Source organism: Falco rusticolus, chromosome 2 (genome assembly GCF_015220075.1).
Source record: "Falco rusticolus isolate bFalRus1 chromosome 2, bFalRus1.pri, whole genome shotgun sequence".
NCBI lineage: Eukaryota > Metazoa > Chordata > Aves > Falconiformes > Falconidae > Falco > Falco rusticolus.
Genome location: NC_051188.1, coordinates 88,120,051 through 88,146,359, shown reverse-complemented (window position 1 = coordinate 88,146,359; position 26,309 = coordinate 88,120,051).

Sequence of the window (26,309 nt, the reverse complement as noted above, 5' to 3'; positions counted from 1 at the left end):
TTGCATATGGGAAGATGCCAAATCTTGTTGTTTTTTTTTCTTTTTGTTATTATTTTTTTTTAATCTCAAGTATCACATGAAATTTATTAATGCAGTTGTGGCAAAGGGAAAAAGAAATAAAGTAATACTGTTGAAGATCCTGCCCAAATTCATCAAATACTTAGGAAGGTACAGATATTTTCCATATGAAAAAGTATATGTGATGAAAGCTGCTAATGTATATAAATATATGAAGAATTTGTTACATTGGTTCTCCATGTTCTCTTTATTTCAGTAGACTGAAACCCAACATCTTCTGAAGCTCATGCTCCATTATGTAAAAGCTTGAAGAGCTTGAAAGCTGAAAGAAATGAGAAGTGCTTGCTGAAAATTTGCCTGTTGCAGTCGTGCAGAGCAGAGGCAGATGTCAGGCCGCTGAGCACATGCTCCCTCCAGGAGTTTCAGGGCCTGATCTAGATGATGGTGTAGGAGTCCCACTTTGTGAAGAGAGCTATTCAAGAAAGCTCTGCCAAAAGGCCTTGGCTGGAGCTCATCCAGCTTTTCTTGGGAACAGCTTTTAAACACCTGCTTTTCCCTCAAATCCCACCAGAGCTGAATTGCAGCTGTTGATTAATCAGTAATGTTGATTGATCACTGCTCTGTTGATATGGGCCACAGAGATGACCTGCAGATGTGCCATCCTGGCTTCACCTGGGACCTGTGTCATCACCGTGGACTTGTTCTGGGCTCTGGGCTGACCCCAGCAGCCGTCATCTCCGCTGGCATTGCTGGGAACTGTGGGAGGTGGGGCCAGTGGTCCTGCTCTTACTCCTGCTCCCTGGCTACCCTTCCCCTGTGGAACAGCCTGCCACTGTGGCTTCCTGTCAGTAGGAATAAGTAGAAAAGTTAATTCCCAACCTAGATAAAAAATTCTGCATATTCTGGGCATTTTTAAATGTGCAATACAAAATGCAACTCTTTCATTAATAAAACTCAACCTAAAAACATCTTACAGATTGTACTGTGTGGTACATGATAACATTCCATGCTCTAGGTAGCAGGTGCTTAGGCATGCAAAAACCCACCAACTTCACAGTATATAGTCACTACCCTTTTAGATTGCAGCAACGTATTTACCTCTTCTAAGTGGTTTTTGATGCATTTTTTGGTATTATTGTGTTATAGTTCTGTTGGATTCCTGCTTGTTCTAAGGAAAACTGTGTATGTACATGTTATAAATGCAAATAGGTAGTAATGGAATAAGATAAAAGTTATTTGTCTTCTGGAATGATTTTTGTATTTTTTTAAAAAAATACTAGCCAATTCTGAAAGCTTTTAGTTATAGCACCTGCTAAGATTGACTAACTTGCAATTAAAAAAATAAAAAAATATTTCTCTTTTCAATTCAGTTTTGTATATATCTGTCAGCGCAGTTCAATGAGTAGCCCATTGCAACTCTAATTGCAGCATCCATGGTTTACCTCTGTGGCTGTGCATTTCAAGGAATAAGCATGCAGAAGTCTGTAAATTTGTCAGCTTCCCAGTCTGGTGATGTTAGCAATCCTACTACCACAACAAGCTGATGAATACCAATAGGCTGCTAGAGCTGTTTATTAAGTTTCAGGAGCTGTAAACTATCATCTTTTTCTTCCCCCCACCCCTCTTTTTTTTCTTAATTGGAGTGGGTGGTGGCCGGAGAGAGTTTTGTTTTCTGTGGCTTGCCCACATTCAGTCTGTGTATCTGCAGTATCAATAGCATGAATAACTTTATATACTTGGGATTGATAAGATTATAATTCTATTTGCATTAATTTTGAAGTATTCTTAACTTGTGGCAAAGATGCAGAATTCCCAGGCAAATTAATTCAATTTCTTCTTTGAAATGAGGAGTGTCTGACAGACTCAAAACTTGGAACTGAACTATCTCAGCTTCTGTTGAGCTGTAGATTCTGAACTGCATGTTGACAGTATGGATAATAGGATTTATGTTTTCAGCACATGTGTAATTAAAGAAATAGAAGGTCTGCAGAATTATAATTAGGTACTGATCTCACAGTTTGCAAGGTAGGGTTAGTTTGTCTAGTATCAGTGGAGAGCGACACAGGCCAGTAATGGATCCCCTGAGTCATCCAATCCTGTTCCTAGGTTCCATAACTGCACATGTCAAATCAACTCCTTACTTATCAGCCACTAACTGTAAAAGAAATTATGTTGTTTATGATAGTTTTTGCTATCTTGCTGTTTAAAATTACTTCATCTCTCAGTAAGAAGGTGTGACATCATGGTACATATGACTTGACATCAGTCACAAATTTTGTCAAGCTATGATCTTGGGCAGAGGGAGAAATTCCAGCTGTCAAATACCATCTATCTTGGGTATTGGGACTGAGAAAATTTAGGCACCATCCTGACTTCTGTGTCTGTCAAACAGATGTGAGAGAGTTTGGGAGGGAGGGGGGATATGGTTCACAGGATTACAACTTCAGTCCAGATTCAGGTGATGTACTTTCACAATTTATCTGGCCTGGAAGAAGGAAGGGTTTCTGCCTTACACAGGTGGGAAGGCACTGAAGCAATCCAAAAGCCATGCAGCATAAAATGTGGTTTCTTCTGCAACCATTCAGAAAGTTTACATTGCCAGCAATCAACTTATTTTATTCAGAATAAACATTTCTTATAAATTTCTTATTTTCATGATTTTAGCATGATGATCATTATCTGCTGAAAAATTAGTTAAAATTAAGCAAACATAAGGGGCAGAAGTATAAAAAAAGAGTTAACAGACATTTGCAAAGTTTTGATTTACTTAAAACATTAATACAATTCTATGTGTGAAACATTAAGATTCCCAAAGACTTCAGAATAAACTCCCCACTATTTAGAGATTTCATAATGTAAAATCCTTGATAGGCTTCTAAATATAAGAAATGCTGCAATCTCCATCCTTTCAGAAGAAGAGAATTATGCACTAGTGTGGAGTCTAGTATAAGGCCAAGACTATGAACACAGAAATAATGGGAGAAGATGATTTCGGTGAATAATATTTTTCAAGACATAATTGTTTTGGCTTATCCATAAATAAGGTGACCTGATTTAAAATTAATTAAAGCTAAAAGATAAATAGAATTATGGCTTGGTCTGCATAATAATTATGCATGCTAGATGTATAATTCAGATTCCCATAAGTGGCATTTGAAATGAATTGTAAACATCTTTGAAGTATTTGAAAAAGGTTTGTCTTTGATTTAGAATCATTCTTAGACTTGCCAGCCTCTAAGGAGCAAATACTGTCTGATGTTGCCTCTCCAACTTCAGGCTGATGTGCAGAGTTGTGATGTATAGGCATTTGCACTAATGTACATGTCACTGATTGCCTCTGTCCTGTGGTAGGCTAGTAACTGTTTTCACACCCAAGTAACAGGAAACAATGATAGTTTTTTGATAACATCCTAGTAATTACATGACCCTCCAAGTGCTCTTGAGATAAAGATAATCCCCTAGCCTGAACAGGAGTCTTGCCTCATTTCAGGCTGGCACATAGTTATTAGCTTTTGCTTTGTGACAGATGTGAGCAACAGCAGAACAAGGAAATGGAAAAAAGGGAAAAAACCAAAGAGTTTTAATCTTAATGCACTAAGGGCTGTTGCTTAAACAGTTTAAATCTGGGAACACACTGTTTGTGGTTTTTTGTTTTTTGGTTGTTTTTTTTTTCAACAGGTTCTTAAATGCTTAACTAGTTGCATAGGATCTTTATCCAGATGCACTCATTTTTGCACTGTTCCGTGGAAAGGAGACACAAACTAATAACTGGTTTACATGCATGTATTTTGCTATGAGTATTGCTAAATGTCATGCCACTATAGGGAACATTTCAGTTATGCAGGGTATGTGACAAAAATATGCAAAAGAAGAGAGAGATGTGGAGATCACTTAAGGTTACCAAGCCAGCAGATTTAGAAATGCGTCCCTGAGTAAGCCCATGCATCCTTTCACCACGTCTGAAACATAAACACTGTTTTGTAGTACTCTCTGCTGGTGAAGAGAAGATCATAGTTCCTTTTTGTATTGCTTTTTTTACTGGCTTACATGTACTTTGGGTTTTTTTAAATGCTTTATCAGGTGATAATTCCATATTTCTGAATGTTTTTACTTACTGTTGATTAGGCCTTGGTTTTGCCTTTAAACATCATTTGGTTAGATCAATGAACTTAGTATTTCACAGATGAAAACAGGGTTTTTTTCTTCATTATTGCTTCAGTTATTAGGAACGCTACTGAAAATATGAATTCAAAAATTTTGAGTCTACTTTTAGCAGACTAATGAGCAAATTAAGAAAAAGTTGTGGTTTTTTCTGAGTAGTTTGTGATATGGGAGAAGTGTCTTAATGTGTTTCTAAGTGTCTGGGTTTAGACTAAAAAAAATGTATTTGAACAGCCAGTAAAAATAATCAACTCATTTTAACTCACACTTAACAGAATTGTGTTTGGGAGCCTGAATATCAATACTCCTACAGTTTGGAAATTACAAGCAAAATATGTTATGGCACTAATGGACTTCTAAGAATTGGAGAACATTTGCGTGCTTGTCTTCTCTTTGAATTAGTGAAAGTGTCTGTTGGTTTGCTATGAGACAGTAAGGCACTAAGAACCAACGTTAGAAAATGAAAGTTTGCTCTTTGTTCAGTGGCATGAATTAAAAATATTTTTTTTACATTGTTTTTATTTTACATTATTTTACATTGTTTCAGATGGCAGTATCCAAAAGCCTGTGTGGCTGGTACTCCTCCTATGCTCTAGTCTGTAGAAAACTTAGGGTTTTTTGGGTAGCTTTGAAATAGCCTGAAGTAAGATTCCATACTTTCTGTAGTTTGGACAGAGAGAGATCAAAACAAACTGCTTGGGCTTACCGATCCTCTTCTGCTGAGCTGAGTTAATAGTTATGCTGAAATTTATGGTTCGTGGGCTTCAGCTTGCTCTTTAGTCTTCCCTTATTTATGGTATAGCTAACCAATGAGAGTTGGTTCTGGCATGGTGACATCCATACTGCATAACATGATGTGTATAAACTTCACATCTCCTCCTGTATTATTTTCTTTTGAGAAGTACCAGCCATCAACCCCTGCAGAAGAACCAGGTGACTGCAGAAACTCAGCCATAGACATGGTAAATTGGTGTGAGTGAGAGAAGGATCTTTCTGGTCAATAATTTGACATGATCTCCCTTCTCTCCCCAGAGACGTGTTACCAATTTGTTGCGGTTCATTTACAAAAGAGGTTACTTGAATTTTCTAGTTCTTAACAAAAGCAACACACTGTTTTTGCAAAGCTAATAATTTATTGTTAGTCTGATTAATTCTTAACAATCTAATGGAAGAATGATTATTTTTCCAGTTACAATGATGTTAATAATTCTAGTTCAAATTATAGGCAGTTAAAATGATATATTTACAAACTTTCCAGTATCTACCCCTTTCTCTGATGTTATGTTCATCCTTCCACTGCCCCTCTGCATCCTAAGGTTGATGGTTTCATCCCGTAAGGGACCTATAGTGAGTCATCAGCAACCCAAGTCCTTTCCTGTGAGGACTATGCTGCTAGTGCTGATGTGGGTCTTGTTGGGGTCTTTTTTGCATGTTCGAGAACATACTCTGCAACTTGCAATTTGTTCACTTGTCTGCTAGTCCACTTTACAAAAAAATAAATATACATGTTTTATGTAGACTAGATACTTGTTCTTTGTTCTCTTTGTAAACACCAGCAATAGTTCTACCCAGCTCTTGATGCCACACTACTTTGGCAATCAGTAGCTGACCACTTGTGCGCTGCTTATAGCCCAGGATCTCCTGTGTTGTTCTGCATGTGGACTTTGAAGACCTCTGCTATCATCACATACCTTTATTGCTCTATGAGGCATTTTATTCCACGGTCATAGATAATTCATTAGACACAGAATAACTCTGTGTCATTACTATTAGTTGACAAAACTGTATACAATATTAGAAGTTACACTGCATGATTGTACAAATTAAAAGAAAATTAAGTAGACAACCGTACCTTGCTCATTAAATTATTGCTATTAAGAAGTTAAATTTTCAGGTAACTTCTAGTATTTCACCTTTTTGACATCTAAATTACTTTTCTTTCCTCTTCTACACTTCAGCTCTCTTCCTTTCATAATGGCTTATTTCCTCCAGTTTTGTCTCATCAAGTTTTTTGGAAAATGAATACATTTCTGTGTACTTTCTCCTTGGCCACTTAACAGCATTTAAAATTTGACAGAGGGTTTATGTTTAGGCTTTTGAATCCTCATGGGTAATTCCAATTCATTTTCATATCACTGTGAATTAAAATTGATAGGAGTAATATTGAGATATTAGAAATTTTAGGGGTTGACAACTGTGCTTCATTTTAGAATTTGTCTTGGGGCTAAGTGGTGACATTAAGGTTGATCCACTGAAACGATAAAGAGCAGAATGGTGCTGAATGTCAGATAAGACTAAGTTTTAACACTTCTTAATTTGCTAGGTTCACCCATCTTAAATTGCTTTAAAATTGTAACAGGAAGGTCACAGCCTGATTTCAGCAGAAACTGAGAAGCAGGTGCTAACATTCCCTTACCATTACAAGTTAATTTATTTCTTTTCACCATGGAACTACAAAACACAGATAACAGACTGAAGCTTTTGTTCTATTGCTTAATGTCCACAGATATAAACCTTTTTTATCTTTTTAATACACTAAACTGGGACTTGAAAATATTTTAACTGCCCCCCCTTCATATTCTGCAGAGACATCCCTCAAAAATCAGTCTAAACATACCATTTATGTCCATTTCTTTTTATCTAGTTTGCATTTCATCAGCCATTTTCTAACCTATACCTCATGAATACACTGTTACCTTAATTCTTCTAGTCAACCCAAAGTATACATGCACATTCATCATATTCATATACTGCAGTTATTAAGTACAGTTGTGGTATAAATTGTCAACAATTTCTGCTCAATATGCATCACCTTCATTTTCTTCAGGTAACAAATATTACACTTTTGGGGTGCTGTGAATTGTGTTAAGACTAGTTGTCAAGGTTTAGGCTTCTCAGGGCTTCCTTTTCTCTGCCTTGACTTAAAAAAAACACATACCCTTGCTCCGTTAAGAAATGGTAATTTCTGAAAGCAAGAAATAACTGGAAAACTTGGAGAAACACATAACCCAAAAACATTTTAAAAGATCCTTTATAATGTATTCCTCATGTTACAAGAAGAAGGAATCACATCACCATACTTCTGCTATTATTTATTTGGGCTGCTGTAGAATTTTTATTTTGCTTTCAATTTGATCATATATTTTTTTCAATTTTTATAATAATTATAAAATGAAAATCAAGATAAAATGACAAAAGAATTCTAAATGCCTTGTACTAGACATTTGACTGAGTTGGTCTACAAACTGCATGGATTTTCTTATAAAATTCAGAGAGAAGTTTTAATTTAAGATAAAAAAGTTTTATCATGTTTAAAATCTCTCATGTAATTTGTTTGGATCTCTAATATTTTCTGTCTGTAAATTTGTTTTTTTATAACACAAAAAATATCTTCAAATGCATTTGAAGTGAGATTTGGAAGAACAGTCAATCACTTCTATTTCATCAGTTAACGAAGTTGGGGGAAAAAATAAGGCCCTTTCACATGTTCTTCAGCTTTACATATCTGAAAGTCTTTTAGTCCTTCGTCTTGAAATATATATTAGTTGTCCTTTTGATATGGTCTAGTGACATAAGATGTAAGGTTCTTAGAATCTCTTTACCAAATAAAATAAAAGCTTGTTTTCTTGTTTTAACCTTTTTCTAGATCATAAATTTCACTCCCCCACCCCACCCCAAAAGAATTGTTATTTTTTGCTTACAAACCTTATTTATACTATTAGGTATGTTACATTATATTATATTGATGTTGTCATATCCTACTAGCATTCTTAGTTTAAAATGGCTGAAACATCATTAACGTTACCTAGTACATGGACATTAACATAAAACAAATAAAAAATACATTAACAGAACTTCAAGTAAAAATATTAAAAATGTATGTGAAATTGTTTGTTTTCTAATAAAAGCTTCAATTTCAGTCTTTGGAAAATTAAAATAATCATAGATATTATTTCACTTATCACTTCCTATTTTTACACTTTTTTTTTTTTTTTTTTTTTTAATTTAAACAACGACCATAATTATCCCTTTCAGTACAGAACACCCAATGATATCACCTTGAGTGAGTTTTAGGGGTAAAGGCTTAAAACTGACATTTGAGATCAACTCTTCCAAGCCAGGTGAACAGGCAGGCTGTCCTGTGAGGCTGTGTTATACCTGGAGGCAGTGGGAACTTCCCACTATGGGAAATGGGCTGAAAAGGTGGGAGAAAATAAATTATTTACTACTATGAGTTCTGATCTCCAGTCATGTAGTTGAGAGTAAATTTTCAGGCTCTGTGGAATACTGAAGGGCTACTGCAGGCTGGTAGGGCTTGTTAGTGCCGTAGGACTAGTTGACTAATGTGGCTATTTGGTCCTTACTACTTAATCTAGCTCAGGTGTCCAGATGCTGGAGTGTCTTGTGCTATCTAGGTGTAAGCTGACATACTCAGAAGCAAGGGAAATAATAGATTTACTTAAGTTCCTTCTGATTTTTGTTGAAGTTAATTTCAGTCCAACTAGTTTTAATACCAGAATTGTTGACAACTTTAAGAAACAATGGTTTGACTCAAAGATTTAGACCTGGATATGATTGTGGTCCCAGAGGTTTAGTAGTTTTTGCACTTCTCCATTGGGAAGAAATGAAATCTAATTTTTTTTTTTAAAGTTTGTTAAATATTAAAAAAGTGAATTGATATTAGACTAAGTATAGTTATTTAAGATCAAAAAGCTATAGGTACTAATTTTGAGCAAAAGTAACTGATTTTGTACAGTAAGTCTAATGACAATTTGACTTCTTCCTCAGAGAATGGTATTATGTCTTTTCTTACATGAAAATTATATTGACTTAAAGAAATCAGGTTAAGGTACTTAGTGTTCATCTCTAATTCAAACTATAACAGATCTATGAATTTAAGGATATAATAATTTTGCGCTGAGCTCCATCCTGACTTGGGTTTTCCTACAGAATTCCTTTGCCTCTGTATTATACCAATTATAATTGGCAGGCTTTCTCATGCAAATGGAAATATTCCTATTCTGATCAGGAAAAAAAAAGATAAGAAAGGCAAGACTGCCCCTCAACACATGCACTTTTTCCCCATGTTGGTAGCCATCCAAACCACAAATGAGCCACAGATGCTCTCTGAGAAGCTAAGAATAAATCTAATGTGCCTTATCTTGCTTTAAGGTAGAATTGTCTATCTTGTCCATTGTTGTTTACAGGATTTTGTTATATACTACAGCAGACATGGACTGCTGTAATGAAGAACGCTAGTACTTCAAGGCCTGTCTTCTGGCTACTTTAAAAATATTTTCTTATCTGTATTTCTGTGGCTTTAATTATAGTAATTGGTCTGACATTTTAAAATGCTTATATACTCGGAATTTTACCATCTAAAGGTTTTGCAGAAAATAACTCTTCCTTCTGTGCTTATACTATGACCTTTTTAGGTATCCTCCTGCAGATCTTACATGCTTGTGGCTTTCCCTGGAAGCACTGAAGGTTCTGAGGATAAGGTTTCTAAATCAATAAGGTCTTTCATTGTATCAAATCAAAGAAGTGCAATAAAATTCTGGAGATGTAATCCTACTGGATCACAACTAAATAAGATACTGGTATAGTCCAGTGAAGTGAGTGTCGGGCTTTGTACTGCTCTACAAGTAACAATGTTTAATAAGAACTACAATGAGCTTTGTGTACAGCCTATAAATCACAAGCACATAGTGCTTCTCACCACATTTCCTTTAAGAAAAGCACTTAGATCGTTCAGTGAAGTCTGAATTTCTGTATTAGAGAAAGAACTTCTAATTGGAAGAAAACTGACATTGGACAGAAGCTCAGTCAATTAACCTTAATAATCTAAAAAAAAATAAATAAAAAAGATGTATGCAGATTTCCAGATTTCTATGTCAGTTTGCACCCAGCTATTGCTTTAAACAAAATCCTATCCTGAATACATGGAAGGAGCATAGAGTTGGTGTTTCCTCATCTGGAGGAAGGATTTTGGTAATAGAATGTGAAAAGAAACTCAATGAACACTGAAAAATAAATTTTTCTGAAACTGGTCCCTTGACAATAATTGGTCATTTGAACTGAAAAAAAAAAAAAAAAAAAAAGAAGAAGCAGCAGCAGCTGTCCAGGGATTATAAACTAACATGAAGGAAACAGATATCTTATTTGATGTAACTTGCTATCCAAATGGAAATATGTTTTTTTATTATTTTCATTGTACAGTCTATTACCTATATGATATCTTTTTTTAGTCTTCAATGCCATTCACTCTTCTGTGCTATATATCCTTATTTCATTTTATAGTCAATGTCTGAACTCCAGATGGTGTGATTATTAAATTCAATGGCTATTTGTTTTTCCTCCAACAGGCCATTGGCATGCTGGACTTGCTGCTGTACAATCTAGTATGCAATGTCATGATTCCTCAATGCAAAAAAAAAAAAAATCCATTATGAAAGGGAGATTTTATTTTGACCAGAATATTAGGCTACTGTGCTGACATCTGTATGGAAGAGGTTAGGCTCCAGGAGTCATATTTAGCATATTAGTAGACTGGCCTCATTTCCCTAGAAAATGGAGGTACCTTTTCATTGGCATATTAATAAAATTCAGTGCATGTTGCTGGCTATCTGAGAAGCAGCTGATTATCTCCACCATTACTAACAGATTGTTCAGCTTTACACTATGAAAATATAAGCCCTTCCCCTCCAGGAAGAGATAGGAGGACTTTTGAAAACACTGGATGTGAGGAAGGCAGTTGTACTTCAAATCATCAAACTCTGATTTTTAAGTACTTTTAAAAAAAGAGAATCTGCAAAAATTACCTAAAAGGCTGCTTCTCAAAGCTAAAATGTTTTGCTTCTTCCATCAATGACACTGATAGCAGTCATCAGACTGATCTCCATTCATTATTCATTCTTTACTTTAAGATCACCATGGGACTCACCATACTTTAAATAAATAACTTAACCAAGAGAATTTTGAAACTAAGTATCAGCTCCATATAGAAATGAAATTCTGAAACAGAGTTAAAATTGAACAAAGATGATTAACTTGTTTAAGCATCTTTCCAGTTTAAATCACGTTTATTGAATCTAGTTTTTTAGTTTTCTGTCTAAGGTATGGGGTTTTGCTGGTATTTGTAAAAAAATTGAAGCTTGTTACTATGACACGCTTAAGTAAGGTAAGGTTTCTACATTTCTGTTGCACAATTTGCCTCAGATAACCACTCAAATTACCAACACCATTCTCTTTGTCTCTCAATCTTTCCCTCCGGTCTGTGTGTACCTGCTTGCACACACATACGTACATACACACATTTGCATGCAACATATATATCAAGAAAGCCACTGACCTGAATGGAGTGCATGGTCTCAAAGCTAGGTAGCAAAGCTAAGAAGAATGTGTACCCTCTCATACCATTGGAGTTGATGTGGTCTGAAAAGATTATGGGGTAGTTGGACCCCTGCAACTGTTTCAGCCTAGCTGGTTTCTCTGTAGTGACTGCCAAAAGGGTGCTTCTGAGACAAAGCTATTGCAATGTTTTGATGTGAACATCTCTTAATTTCTCTTTCTGCCTCCTGCAGTTTCCTTAGTACTTGCTTTAGACAGGCCACAAGAAAGGCCAGAAGGACCTGTGCAGGAAGTGTTAAAAGCTAACTTGAAACACAGATGATACATTTAATTAAGTACATTACAGGTCGTGTCCCCATTCCCCCAGCCCCAGGGTGATAGTATCTGCAGTGAGCTGCTGAGTAAATCCTGTTCAGCTATAGAGGAGATTGCTTGAGCTGGGGGAGAATCCAGGCTATTGGAAGGGGACAGACTCTCTGGCCAGCAGTTAGTCAGAATACATTGGCCTGGCTGGATGCTGAAGGAAGATTCAGAGTGAGAAACTGTGGGTTGCAGCAATAAAACATGAATGCATGCACATGGAAGAAGTGGAGAGCATAGGTATCCCCTGCAATTGGGTCCAAGGTACTAATGAATGTTGCAAGGTGGTGAGATGTGTGCATAGTGAGAGATCCTGAGCCAGTGTTAGTGATGGTAGATGCAGATAGGTGGTAGGGGAATGGGTGGTCTCTGGTGGATGGCTCCATGTAAGAAGGGAGTAGGGAATGGAGGTGGCTTCCTGGTGCAGAAGATGAGATGGCAGGAAAGCACAGAATATTAAATGTAGTTGTAGCAGCCACATTGGGAGTTTAGTGCCTGAGTACTTTCTGATAACGTTTATATTCTTCTGCCTCAGTGCAACACTATTCTTTGTCTTACCTTCTCTGGCAGAGTTAGACCATCTGGGTGGTGTGCAGGTAGGCCTTCATACCAGGGAACTATGTGTGGACCTATTCTCGAAAAATGTGTAAAATTCAAGTAACATGTCACTTCCCTTTCAAGGATAGGATGGTACATCTGACACTGGAATCTGTTACTGCTTTATACATTCTTTTATCTGTTTGTTGACTAATGTTGGTGAAGTGACCACCAACACAAGATCCTTGAAGAGTTATAGTAATTCCTTTAGCAAAACATTTCTTTTCTTCCCTGCTGTTCTGTTGTCAGTAATTCTATGGTCTTCATTGCTGTAATCTGATTTGGATAACAAACAGCCTGTGAAGCAGATGGTACCCTTTGTGACTTCTACAGGATCTCAGGCTAGGACTAATTGAAAATTCTCCTGGTGTGAACAGAATTAAGCTTTGCTCTTATCACCCACACAAGAGAAGAACCTGCTTATTTGCACAACCGAAAAAACCTCATTCACTGAGGTTGTGGAGATGAATAGATCTGTTCGCCAAGTTTCAGATGCAGTAGAGAATGGTGGCTCTTTATAGGGCTGTGCTGCTGCTCTGTGGCTCTGCAGATCTGTGCTCTTGGCTGGCAACTTGCTTTTAGTTCCTGTTCCAAATGGTTTGGCCTCTTGCTGTGAAAAGATACTTTCACACAATTTCCAATCCATTAAGGAAGTATGTGTCTGGCAGTTTCCAATCCATATGAGCCTGTACATTCCCACTCCGTACGAGCTAATTTTCTTTTTTTCTTTTCTTTCACTCTCTGCCTGACAGCAAGAGAACCATTTTTGCAAGGTGGAGAAATAGGGGAGAAGAGGTAGCACTAATTAGAGTGAACTACTCTTTCCTCTCTAGAAATACAGATTTTGCAAAAAGAACAGGATGAAAATACTACTAATGGCCATTGTTCTTCCCGTTCGAAATATGAAATCAAACTATGTCTTCTCTTTCAAGGTCTGCCTGTGGGCCTGTTATAAAATTTATGGTATTATAGCTTAAAAGTTTTGCTTCAGATATTTTTATATTGTTTGATTTTCACTTTAAATTAGAAATGGTAAGAGATACCTTAGGAGAGTGTACTCTTTCCGATTCTCAATACTCTAGTCTTTATACTTTGAATTTTCATGCATCTTGCAATTTCTCATGAAGTTCTGTTAACATTGTATGTAGCTTCTTTTTGCTTCCTCTGTGAAGAGAAATATACAGTAGAGAACTATGGGCCAGAATATGGTTTGAAAATTTACATTTTTTTTGTTTGAATTTTTGTTAATAAAAAAGAGGTAAAAGATTTGTCCTTTGCTCTCGGTCCAAAGTGGTGGCATTTATACATTCAGGCTTCCGCTAAAGAAGCCTCTCCACTCAAGCAAGTTTTATGCGTTGTAAGCTGTGTAATGCTTGGGAGTTAGAAGTCAAGACCAGGTTCCTAAAACTAGATGTATTTTCTGGATATCCAGCTGTAAAGACATTTCATTCTTTGAAAGTGAAGGCTGATGATCCTAAACATTTATGTATCCAATAAGGGCAGCTGGTGATCCTCCTAGATGCACTATTTTGAAGAAATCTATGTTCCCCAGAGTTTTGCAAAGGTTTGTAACTTCACATAGAGACTTACTGTGCAAATGTAGTCTGGATGGCAAAGGCCTACATGAACGGCTAAGTACACTGACAACAGAAGATCATGTCTCATGCAGAGAGAGTTGGTGAAAATTACTCATGGCAAAGGAGATGTAACAGTTTATGCCTGGTTACTTGCTACATTTGGGCACCTGAAAACAGATTAATAGTGGGTTTTGAAACTACCTCTGTGCTCTGCTCCCATTTAAGCAAACTAGGTCTTCAAACTAATTTATATTTTAGAGTCCTGTTTCTGGCACTGCCACAGTCAAATGCAGTGAAAACACTTGTTACCAGTATTACCTGCACATTTGTATATAGAAACGTACTGTAGGAGTGATTGTGCACAGATACTAATTTTTTTTAATATCCCTTGATAAAATTTACTACATACAACACTCCATAACAGAAGTTGAGAATCTGAACTACTATTTTTCATAACTAATTTCTGGATTCTGTGGAGGAGCTCCTTGGACTTCTGCCATTTCCATCTTTGTGAGATTATGTTGCTTGCATACATTACTGTAATATCTGTTTACTATGGAAATTAATGTAATTTCAAGCATTAATACCAATAGTATTTGTACAGAAAATAATAAAAAAATAAACTATTTTCTAAATATTAATAGTATTTTTTGCATTGTAAAACATATGAAAGGCAAGCACTGATTATTTTATTTACAAGCATCAGGCTAGTTAAAAAAAGATTAGAAGTGTCTCTTCAGCTTTCCTATATTTTTATCCAGTACAAGATATTGGAGGAAAGCAAGTAAACAAGGTACAGCAGCTAAGAGCAATAATAGCACATGACATTCTGAATATTCCCACTTAATAACCCATGCAGGTACATTTACTCAAGCTTCTACTGGTGAATATCTACAAAAAAGGAAACAGAATCTCTAAAAATGTACTTTGGTTTATGAGTTCTATCTGTTGAAGTCTTGAGATTTGTTTCTCACCCTTTGTATAAAAAAATTAATGTCAAGATTATCCCACCGATACTAATGGTGTCACTTCTTGCTTGCACTGGGGCTGGTACTTAAGAACTGGCTTCCTTGATTTGTAGCTGGAACATTGTAGTTGCTGCTAGTTTAAAAGCCTTCCTTTAGCAATGACATGACATTTTCCAACAACACATTTTAAAAGCTTAAAAGATTCTTTCTTTTCCCCTTTTCTGCCTTTACTTGTGTCCTGTATTGTTGATGAGATGTGTTTTTCAGATCCTACTGTGAAGTTGAAAAAATTATTTCATAAGCTAAGAAAAATAATTTTCAAAGAAATAACAATATAGAAGATTAGATTTTTGTTTTCAGGATCTCTTCAACATCTAATCCTGTTTCACCTACTCTGGATATAAGACTGCTACTACAAAAAAATATGGAATTGAAAGATAGAGGGAGTTAAAAAAAGAAATTAATATTCCATATTTCTTAGCTGTTGCCCTTGTTAATTTTTAAGACTGTTCTCATTGAATGATATGTGAAGTTCATTTTCCTCATCAGTTATCACCCTATGGACAGTTTTTTGGTCAGAAGCTTGTCTCAAGTATCTGCATCTGGAAACAAGAGCAATTGGAAGCCCATGTACAGTCTCAGAACTATGATGTGATGGGAACCATAGGGATCTGGCACACGAGTGGAGCAGTCAGTGGTGGGACAGGGTCTTTGAAAGGTCTGAGCAGTAAAAAGAAGAAGGGGAGTTGAGCTCTGTGGAAAGGCATGACTTGACTGCATTGAACTGCAGTGCCAAACGGGACACATCTGTCAAGACATGACCAAGGTCAGAGGGAAGTAACCTCAGCAGTGTCATCACTGCCTGAAGTGTATTTGGGTTCAAAATATATATCAAAATTATATCAGAAAAATATATCCAACAAAAAATAGTGGAAAAGTCTGGACCATGGGCCCTAGTCTTTGTGGGAGATGACACCCACACAGACATCTTCTGAGAATGCAGCATGGCTTAGTGCAGCTACCCAAGAAGTTTCTAAATTGTGTTGGTGACAATTTCCTATTGAAAATGCTAAAGGGGGTGAGCAGGAGTAACACTTCACCTAACACTTACAAACAAGGAAGAATGACAAATGTCATCATGATGGCAGAGTGGGCTGCAACAACCAGAAAATGGCAGAGTTCAGGACCCAGAGGAAAACTGGGCAGGTGGATAGCAGAGTCAGGGCTCTGAGCTGTGGGATGTTAGACCCTGGGCTATTCTGGAAGCTGATAAACAGAATCTCTGAAGGGAAACTGACCAATGTACCCAGGAAAGTTTTTTGTTTTTTGAGAAAAACTTATTTGAAGGTTAGGAACAAATCATCCCATTGCAGTAGAACACTGGGAATTTTGACAGGGGCTTCTGAATTGAAGAGGAAAATAGAAGGTTATAGGAGGTGGAAACAAGGACAGACCAGCAAAGATGGTGTGTAAGCATTGGTCTGACACTTTGGGCAAAATCAAGGACAGCCAACCTCATCTAAGTTTCTGGAAAGATCATAAAGCACATTTTCATAGAATTAATTTCCAAACATGTGAAGGACAGGGAGATTTAGTAACAGTCAAATTTAGCAATGGAAATTCCTTTTTGTCTGACCTGGTGACCTATGATGACAAAACCTGGCTGCATGGCTGTGATGGGAGAGTTTGATATGATATACTTAATACTGCTCTTAAGCAACAATGTGTTCCCATTCAAATTAATGTCATATGATACCATACATGTTTTTCAATATTTTTTTTTAATTGTCATGGAATTGATATCTGAACACTCTATTTCCACTTCCAGAAATTTCCTTTAACAATGTGAAGATTAAAAGAGAAAATCCCAGAGCTAAGTACTATTAAAACCCACTTCACTTTGTCCCAGTCCTTTAAAAAAAGGCAGAGTGTTTTCTTTGCTTAAATATTTCCCATTAGTAGTATATTATTATGAAATGTCAAAGAGACAATATGAATAAACAAATAAACAAAAACATTTTTTTTTTCCTGTTCATACTTAACTTTCCTCTTTTTCAGTGATGCCAGCAGCTTCTTAGCTCTGTTTCTAAGGTATTTTCCTTCTTGATATATCCAAGCAAATTAGATCAGTTTAAGCATGGAGTCCCATCATGAAGAGTGAGATAAAACATGAGCTTCCTTATCCTCTGTAGGACTAAAAGCTTTTCCTCTAGCTTTGATCATTTGGGTAGTGATATAAAATGAGTAAGCTTTAGCTGGAAAGACTCAAAATGGCTCCACAAGTGCCAGAGGGAGATTCAGAAAATTGAATTATTATCTAAACTGCCAAATATGGGATATTTTTCAGCATTTACCCTTTGAACAGACTTTAAACTTGAGAAATATGCTTATTGACAGATGCTTCAGCAACGCAGCACAGTTACTATGCTTACAGACTTGAGTTATACATATGATTATATTTATGATCCTTATTATTTATAGTGACTTTGAAGAATCATGAACAATGGGTCCTTATTGTGTTTGGGACACAATACTGCTGTAAAATGAGTCCAGAAAAAATAAAAAGGAGAGCTTTATGGACAGCTTTTACAAATAGCTAGTTTTTAAGTAAATTCTTTTGCAATGTTAGCAAGAAAATGAAGAATAGAAAATGGGAATTTATGACAAAATGTTTCCTGAGATCTGTACCGTAGATTTTAAAATATAGAGTGGTTTATATGAAGAAAACATTTCAAGCCAGTTATTACATGGAGAATTTCTTCTCCATTGCTTCAGTTTTGGCCCTTGTTTTCTCTCCTTAAATTAGAAATGCTTTACTGATATAAATGTAAAGAACTGTATCCTATTATCTGAATCAAACCTGTTAATAGGCAAATGCAGGCAACACATATTCACAGATAAAAAATCCCATTTAAAAAAAAATGTACTAATTTCTTTTTTTCTGAATTTATATATCCACATGTGTGCATATGTTTGCATGTTAAGTTCGACCTGCACCGAGTGCTTAAAATGACATATATGCTATTTTCAGAAATTCCCCTGCTGTCTAATTAGCTCAGGTGTTTGTGCATGTCATCTGTCTTGTTTCATTGTGCTAGTACATATGTACTAGCAATTGGAGAAAATGGTTAGGTTCATTTTTCTTAGTAGATGAGAAAAGAAAAAAATAATTAAAAAATAGCTGCTTACTTGCTTCATAATCTGATGTTTTTTTTTTAATTTTATTTTATTTTATATTATTATGTTTTATTGCACAGTTTCTTGCATTGTAGCATTTGGATACAGTTTCTATTTTCCAGATAAGCCTTTATTCCATTATTTGTTTTGCAGTTTTCTCCTGACTTTATGCAGACTTGTACATGTTATGAATAACTGGCTGAAGATGCCTGATCAGACTGAGCATTTCTTTGGTTTTGTAACTGTAGCTGACAAGTGAACAGCAAACAAGAGCAAACGCACAAATACTTTGAGATGGTCATAGTAAGAAAAATTTGGCAGATGATACACCAATTTCTCATTGTAATCTTTTGGCCCATCTAATGCATCCAACTTGCAGCAAGTGTGCATGTTTCTTTATACGAAAGGGCAGGTTTGCTAAGGATCAATCTAAACCATTGGCAAGATTTGCTCTACAGTGCTTCCTGCTTTCCCCCAGTTACCCCAGCTAGGGAGCTGGCTAGTCTGTATGCCACATCTGCCTTAATTTTGCATGCCTGGACTTCCATCTCATTGTAATAGGGCTGTGGATAAGGAGAGAGGCCAATGTGTGCCCAGAATTCATCCTTTAACTAGACAAGGAATAGATAAGGCAGGTACTCAGGGCTCCTGTTTGAATGTTGTCTTTATGGGCACATCAGTGATGCTGTTTCACATTCTTTTGCAAAACTAGAAACATTGAGCTTGTTATATATGGTTGACATTATGCACAGAACTCAAATTTTTCTGGTAAGAAAATTTAAGAAAGTGCTAAAGTAGAAAGAATAGCTCTGTTGAAGTGGTGCTGATTCACACCAGCAGACAGTCCAGTCCTGCAAGTCAGGTTGGCTTATAAGCCACATCCTGGCTACCAGGTGCCATCAAGTTTGCTGACAAACTGGGCATGATTTCTGCTACAAAAAAGCCCACAGAATGAAACCCAGACTACTGGAGAAAAAGCAAAACAAAGTGCTATGGCATATGGGGACTTCTAGTCCTCTGTCCCAGCAGAATCAGATCCACAATGATTCCTCCATTCTGGTTTTCACCAGCCCTTCTCCACCTTCCTTGGTTTTATTCTACTTGACCCCTTTATGAAAACAATTGCAGAGCTATACTGTATGATGGGAGAAAAATACTTTAGTTATAAAAGAGGAACTTACACACATTTAGGAGATGTGGAATGTCTACTAAAATGGGAAAACCGGGAAGACAAAGATAAAAACTTGCTTTCTTAATGTCCAGCAGCATCTTGAACTATACACAGAAAAAATAATTAAATGAACAAGAACTGCCAAAAGCCAATGGCTTTACATTGCTTTTCATTCTTTTAACTCCTTCATTTAATAAATGCTTTGCTCTGAATACAGATTAATAAAAAGCTCATGACAGAGATGAACATTTTGTTCAATATTTATTGTTGCACCTGATATAAAATGGAAACTGGAAGCATTTTTTGAAATAGACTGAAAATTTGAAAAGTTGTGTGATTTCACTGTAGCATCTATAAGTACCTCTTAAACACCTTCTAGTCCAACAATATGGTACAGTGACTACATCTTCCCCTCTCGTCTTGTCTCATCTCGTCTCGTCTCGTCTCGTCTCGCCTCGTCTCCTCTCCTCTCCTCTCCTTTCATTTCATTTTCAGTGATATATGGTTTTAGAGGTAAAATCCTGTCACACCTGGTTGTAGTGGGCAGCATGTGTTGCATGGAGGGAAGGGAGGAAGGACCACAGGGGAGTGCTGAGCACACATGAAGAGAATATTTACATGTAAGGATAATTCTGGGTTTGCTATAGAGTATTATTGTAGAGAAATGTCCGGAAGTTAAATGGTACAAATACACTGAAAGATGGGAAAAGATAGGGTTGCTGAAACAGAACAGTATCAAATACTTTCTGCTGACAGTACTGATGTTGGAATTTAGGACTTCATTCTTGTAACATGTAAATCTAGTTACTCCAACACTGTTAGGACAGTCAATACACTCTTACCTTTGACTCCCTTTTAAAAAATGTCTTTCTATAGTGCAGCCAAAAGTCAGATTCCTGTCTGCTATACATCATTGAAAATATTCCAAGTAGAAGGACTTACTCTACAAAGTCACTGTGTCCTGAATTATCTTCTTTCTTTTACATAATTACAGTGCAAGTGTCACTAGGACATTGATATCTTTCGGTAGATTCTTCAAATTGTATTTGATTTTCTGTGTGTACAGAAAAGTAGCTGATGGTAGTAGCTGATGCAGAAAAGATTAGAAGATGTCAGAATATGCCCATTATGCCAAATACAAAATGTTTGTATTCATGTAGCTTTTTTTAACTTTTAGTCAGCTTTATCTTAGTTGTCACTGGTGGGGTGGAGAACTGACAAACTTAAGTCAATTTTGCAAAATTGTTGTTTGGTTATCTAAAGCACAGAAAAGATTTCAAAAACATTTTCCCCTATGAGGAATATTCTGGGGTTTTTTCCTGGTTTGTATCATGGTTAAAAACATTTAAACTCTCCTAGAATGCAAATTGCATGTTTGAGGTTTGGGCTGCTGGCATGTCACTTAAGGCTCTGATCATTGAAAACATTGTTCCTGAAAGCAGAGTTCAGGTCCTTGGCTTTAATAAAGAGGTGAACACAGTGCTCTATGATATGATTGGTTTTTTTACTAACACTGTGAGGACACAGAAAGCTGTAATTCCTGTCTCCCAGTCTCAGCTGGTGCACTACTTCTTCTGACGGAGAGGTGTGTAGGAAATTTTGTTATTTCATGTATGAAATTTCTCAGTTGAATTGCCTTGATATTTTTTTTTTTTTTTTTAAGGCTATAGAGTGGGTGGCATCAAAAAAGCAGCATGTACGGTTACCATGGTAAAGTACTGACCTTCATTCACTACAGTGCTCACTGAATCGGAGACATTTAGAGGAATAGGAAATAGTGTTCATTTTATTCACCATATTCATTATACATTAGTACCTACACAATACCTTTTTAGTTTCAAAAGAAATAGTTCAGCTGTACATTCATGACACAAACACTTGTTGTCTATTAAATATTTGATTGGAAGTTACTGAATTTTGTACGTATTGTATAATCTTTGGGATGAGTGAAGAAGGTAGTCAAAAGCAGACTGTGCTCTGCCATGAACACTGAGGGTTCTGAAACAACTTCTCTGTTAAAACATGATTGCTGAGTGTATTGGTTTTAAGGATGTGGTGTTTATCAACCTGTTTCTTTTCCCATTATGACTCACTGTTAGTGTCTGAAAGCATGAGAGCGTTGTAAGATACCAAACAATAGCGATGTAGTAGGGATTTCCAGAAGAGCTGTAACCGGCTCATCATGTCTACATGTGTGTATATATACATTTTTGCTGCCAAACAGAGCTAGCTTGGGACCCAGCAGCCCCATCTGTCTTTGCTTCTCAACAAAGACAAATTAGCCTGGATGCACCTGGCAGCACAAGGCTGATACAGGTATGTTGTGTCCAGCACTGGAGCTAGCACATCCAGAAGGACCTTGGGTAGCTATCTCTTTCCTTTGCCTCTTACAGTAATAACATATGAAACTGCAGAGGGAGGCAGTTATCGATTTGCTTTTAGATCCAGATCAAATAAGTCAGATGAGTTACTGGCTTCTTTCTGAAGACACGAGAGCTATGAGCAGGAACGGAAGATTTTGAAAGGCACCCAAACATATGAGATAGCCAAGGTTAAGGTTTAGATTTTCTTAGTTCTAGCTACACTGATCACAAATGCAAAGAGCAATGCTTTAGAGCAATGTTTCTAGAGATTAATATGGATATTTAAAAAAATTGTTTCCATGATGCTCCTTTGTGGGAAAGAAGATGGCAATGGAGAAGAGATGTGACCCCTTAGGTGAGGGATAGTATGAGAGATAAAGCCCAACTCTGCCTACTTTTCATCTTCCTGTAACCAGACATTAAAGAAAGTAGCTGGTTTCCTTCTAAGTTCTATCATATACAGGCGTAAGACAGAGGATTTACTTAATGTTTTCTTTTATTGGGTAAGAATCACCAAGAAACTGCAGAGGTGTAGGAAGCTGGTATTCCTATCACACTTGGTTGCTTTAAAAAGGAAAATCTGATTCTATAAATGCACATTTTAAACCCAGTCTGTAAAGCAAAGGCCATGAAACAGTAATAGAATAAATGTCAGTTGAATACTACATTTATCAAACTGGTATTTAAGATAGTGCAATTCTTTAGATGATTTCAGTCAGTGACAAAGTGACAAATTTTCTTATCATTACCACAAAATGCTGTATTCCTGTATACTCAAGGATTAAGTGTTACAGAACATAGATAAACTAATTGATAACTTTTTGCATTGTGCATTACAACATTAATCACTCCAGCTTGCTTTTATAATAATGCAGTTGATGACTTCTGTCTGTCATGGAGGAAAACAGAAGGAAATATAAACAACTGGGCTGTCTAACTATCTAAATGGAGAAGAGTCAGCCATTTTGCAACAAACGGAACATGGACACACGTATGGTTTTAAATGTTAATTTCAAAGTCATCATGTGGAAATTGAATGCTTTATTTGACAAGAAAAAATCACCTTACATAGAAATTCTGTACCAGGCCAAGAAACTGGCCAAATCCATTTAAACCAACACATTTTAAAAATACTTTGAAAGACATAGTAGACAGATTATATACTGATATGATATGGCCATATTCTTATTCTTTTAATAAGAAATCATTTGAATTAGTCAATGTGTAGAGAAAAATATATGTGTAGGATTTTTGTAATGTGCAGAGCTACTATTTCTATCACGTTACTGTCATATGTGATAGCTTTTAAAAACCCCACCAAATTATAAACATTTGCAAAAGCTTTTTGTTCTCTTTTATCTTTATTTCACAGGTCATGTGTTCTATGAGAGTGACACCAGAATCAGAAGTTTCTGTCACACAGACTAGTTTGTCTACTAATACCATTAAATCATCCATTAAGCAAGATCATTTTTGGAAGAAACAGTCATTTCATTAAAGGGATGTATCAGTTTATGCAAAGTTAAACAGATAATGCAATTGACATAATTTCTTAAGCTTAAATATTCATTAGGTTTTTTTGTAATGACAAATAGTTCCATAAGCAATGAGACTGATAAAATATGTCTGAATAAAAAAAGAGAACTTATTTTTTGTCAAGTTTAATTAACTTGTCTTTCAGGTTCATATGGGGCCTGACAGAGACCTGCACAGATTGTGACCGTGTAAGTTTTTTTCCATGCTAACAGTAACAACAACAATAACAAAATAATTTATGACATTTTCTATTTAAAACTAAATGATAGAGGAAATAATTTTTCCATGTGGACCTCAATTTTGGTAAAAGAAACTCACTCTAAATTTGATGAAAATTAAACATAATGCCTGGAATTTCTAAAAGCTGTGTTATTCTATGTGTCATTCATCTCACAAGCATGTATTTAGCTTACTGTATTTATCTTGCAACCATCTGATAGTTCTGGTTCCAGTAAGTTATTGGGAGAACAATTAAGCTTTTGCTGAAATGCCAGACAAAAGTGTAGTTTCACAAAATACTTAAAGATTGCATCAGTCCAGTTCAATGTGTAACAGCCTCACAGGTGAGAATAAATAAGGCTAAGATAAGTTGCCAGAAGATATTTAGGAATCATTTTGATTCCAGGATAAGCAGAGTAATTTATCTTGGCTCCCAAAGGAGAATGCAGCACAGGAGTAAGCAATTGAAGCTGTTTTAGGAAGCTATGGTGACAGGTTTGGGCTTTCTGTGTGAGGCCTTTGATTTAGCTTTGGAAGCCTAACAAATAGTATTTCATATTATGTCTGAAATACTCAAAAATTCTTCAGATTTGGGTTATGGAAACATGTCACTTGAGCTGTACTCCTCCACCATATTGAAAAAATTACACATCTTTCTTTTTGCCAAGACTGAATAATTAAAAGAGAAATATTTTTGTAATACATAAAATAGTAACAAATGTATTTAATATACTATAAATATGTTTTTCTATAGTGAAAATTAAATAACTTCTATAGCAATATTAGAACAGAAATTTGCCATTTCGACTTACTCAGTTTTCTTATTTCAACAGTCTTGCTTTTCAGTCATTATGTGCTACAAAACTTGCATTTGCACCTTCATGGTAGTATACCTGCAATTCTGACACTACTAAGGCTACCAAAAGCTTCTGTTTGGCTTCTTTTTGAATTCTAAAATACACTGGCAGAACTTACTGTTTACAGGAGGTACAAAGGATGAGTATTTGAATGACACAGGAATACACAGGAATATTACACTAGAATAAAATGAAGGATATGACTCCACTTTTTTTGGCAAATTAACTTGTCTACCGCTGAACTGATAGTAGTAATAGTATAAGTATGGTAAATCAAAATTAATAGTGTAAATACATTTTGGAGCTTCTTCATTCTGTTTCAAAACTTGATACTTCCTTTTGAACCTCAGATTCACACAGCTGTTTAGAGCAGACCAGTCTTCATATACATGCAGAGTTTTCCCTCTAATATTTCACTTTTCAAATCATGTGACAAATAATTTTCTAACTTCTACCAGAATGTCATCCTCTGCCCATAGTTATGACTGTAGGGCAGTACCTCCTGGTTCTAGGGCTCCTTGCTCTGTTTAGTAATTAATTTAATTTCTGGGGTGGATCCCCTGTCTGTTCCCATGAGCCAGATTTCTGCAAACCGTATGTCAAATTTGAATGTGAAGACTAAATTTAAGAGTTCCAGGAAAATCACTTCCTTAACCTTCTGGAGCCATTCATAACAGTGCTCTCAAAATTCTGTCTCAAAATTAAATGTAGTAATTCCATATTGAATTAAAAAAGGAAAACCAAAACAAAATAATAATGCAATCCCCCTGAATAGCATTGCAATGAAGGTCAATTTGTTTCCACAAAGAAGTGTATGAAACAACTGCCTTCTTGGGGATGGCAGACCAGAAAGGCTACTCTTGTGTAATCTACTCCTTTGCTGTAAAATATATGTAATGCTGTTGATAAAGGCTGAATAAATATATGAATTTTTGTCATACTGATTTATCTCTTATACATTGTTCCCTGTATACATGTGAACTTAAAAAACCATCCACTGTTGCATTTAAGCTTTTATCGGAGAGATTTCAGATGTTACTAATAACATATTTTATAGTTTCTAGACAAATCTTGGAAGGAGTGCAGTTTTCATAGTAATACACAAATTTAAATTGAGGCCTTTTTTGCATTATATTGTGAGCATTATTTGTTAAAGTGAAAGTAAACAGATTTTTTGGGCAAACTAGTATTATTAAAAAAATGTTCTCGAATTTACTTTTAATCTGAGTATGTATGAAATGGGCACATTTCAGTTTTTATTTATTCATTTGTTATGACGATAAGAGAGATGAAAGATTTCCTTCATCTCAAGAACCAACATCCTGAACTTGAATTATATTAGAACAATTCACACTGAATTTTTCAATAATTCAGGTTCAGGAAAACAAAAAGACCTAAATGTCAAACCCTGAATTATTTGAGAAATATTGTTTATTTATTTTTAAAAACCTTTGATATTCAATATAGTTCCATAGGTGACTTCTCTGTGCTTTTGCTATGTATGTAGGGTAGTAGGCCAGTAAGAAGGGAAACTGATAAATCAGCAAAAAGCATGGAGAGATGAAAACTAAGTTCTTTCAAATGCCCTTGTAAAAAACTTCACCAGCAGAAAAGTGAAGGGAAAATTTTCTCAAAGGGAAACCTTTAATCATAAAGTTTTAATCAGCTTTAATACTGTTCTCTTTCCAATTTCTTCTTTAAGCACCACAGAAGCAGCTTTCAGGTGATGAGCAGTTCATGTACCTTCTCTTAGGACTGAAATAGGGTCAGTCTTTTTTTAAATCTGACCCTGGCTTTATGGTCTGGACACACTGAAAACACACCAGTGGTTTGTGGCTCAGCATAGGTGATATTTATATGAGATCTTGTATCCTCACTCAGAGATCTGGAGCATCCTGACAAGCTCCACTGGTGTGTGTGAAACAGCTTCTCTCTTGGTGAAGCCAAGGAGAACT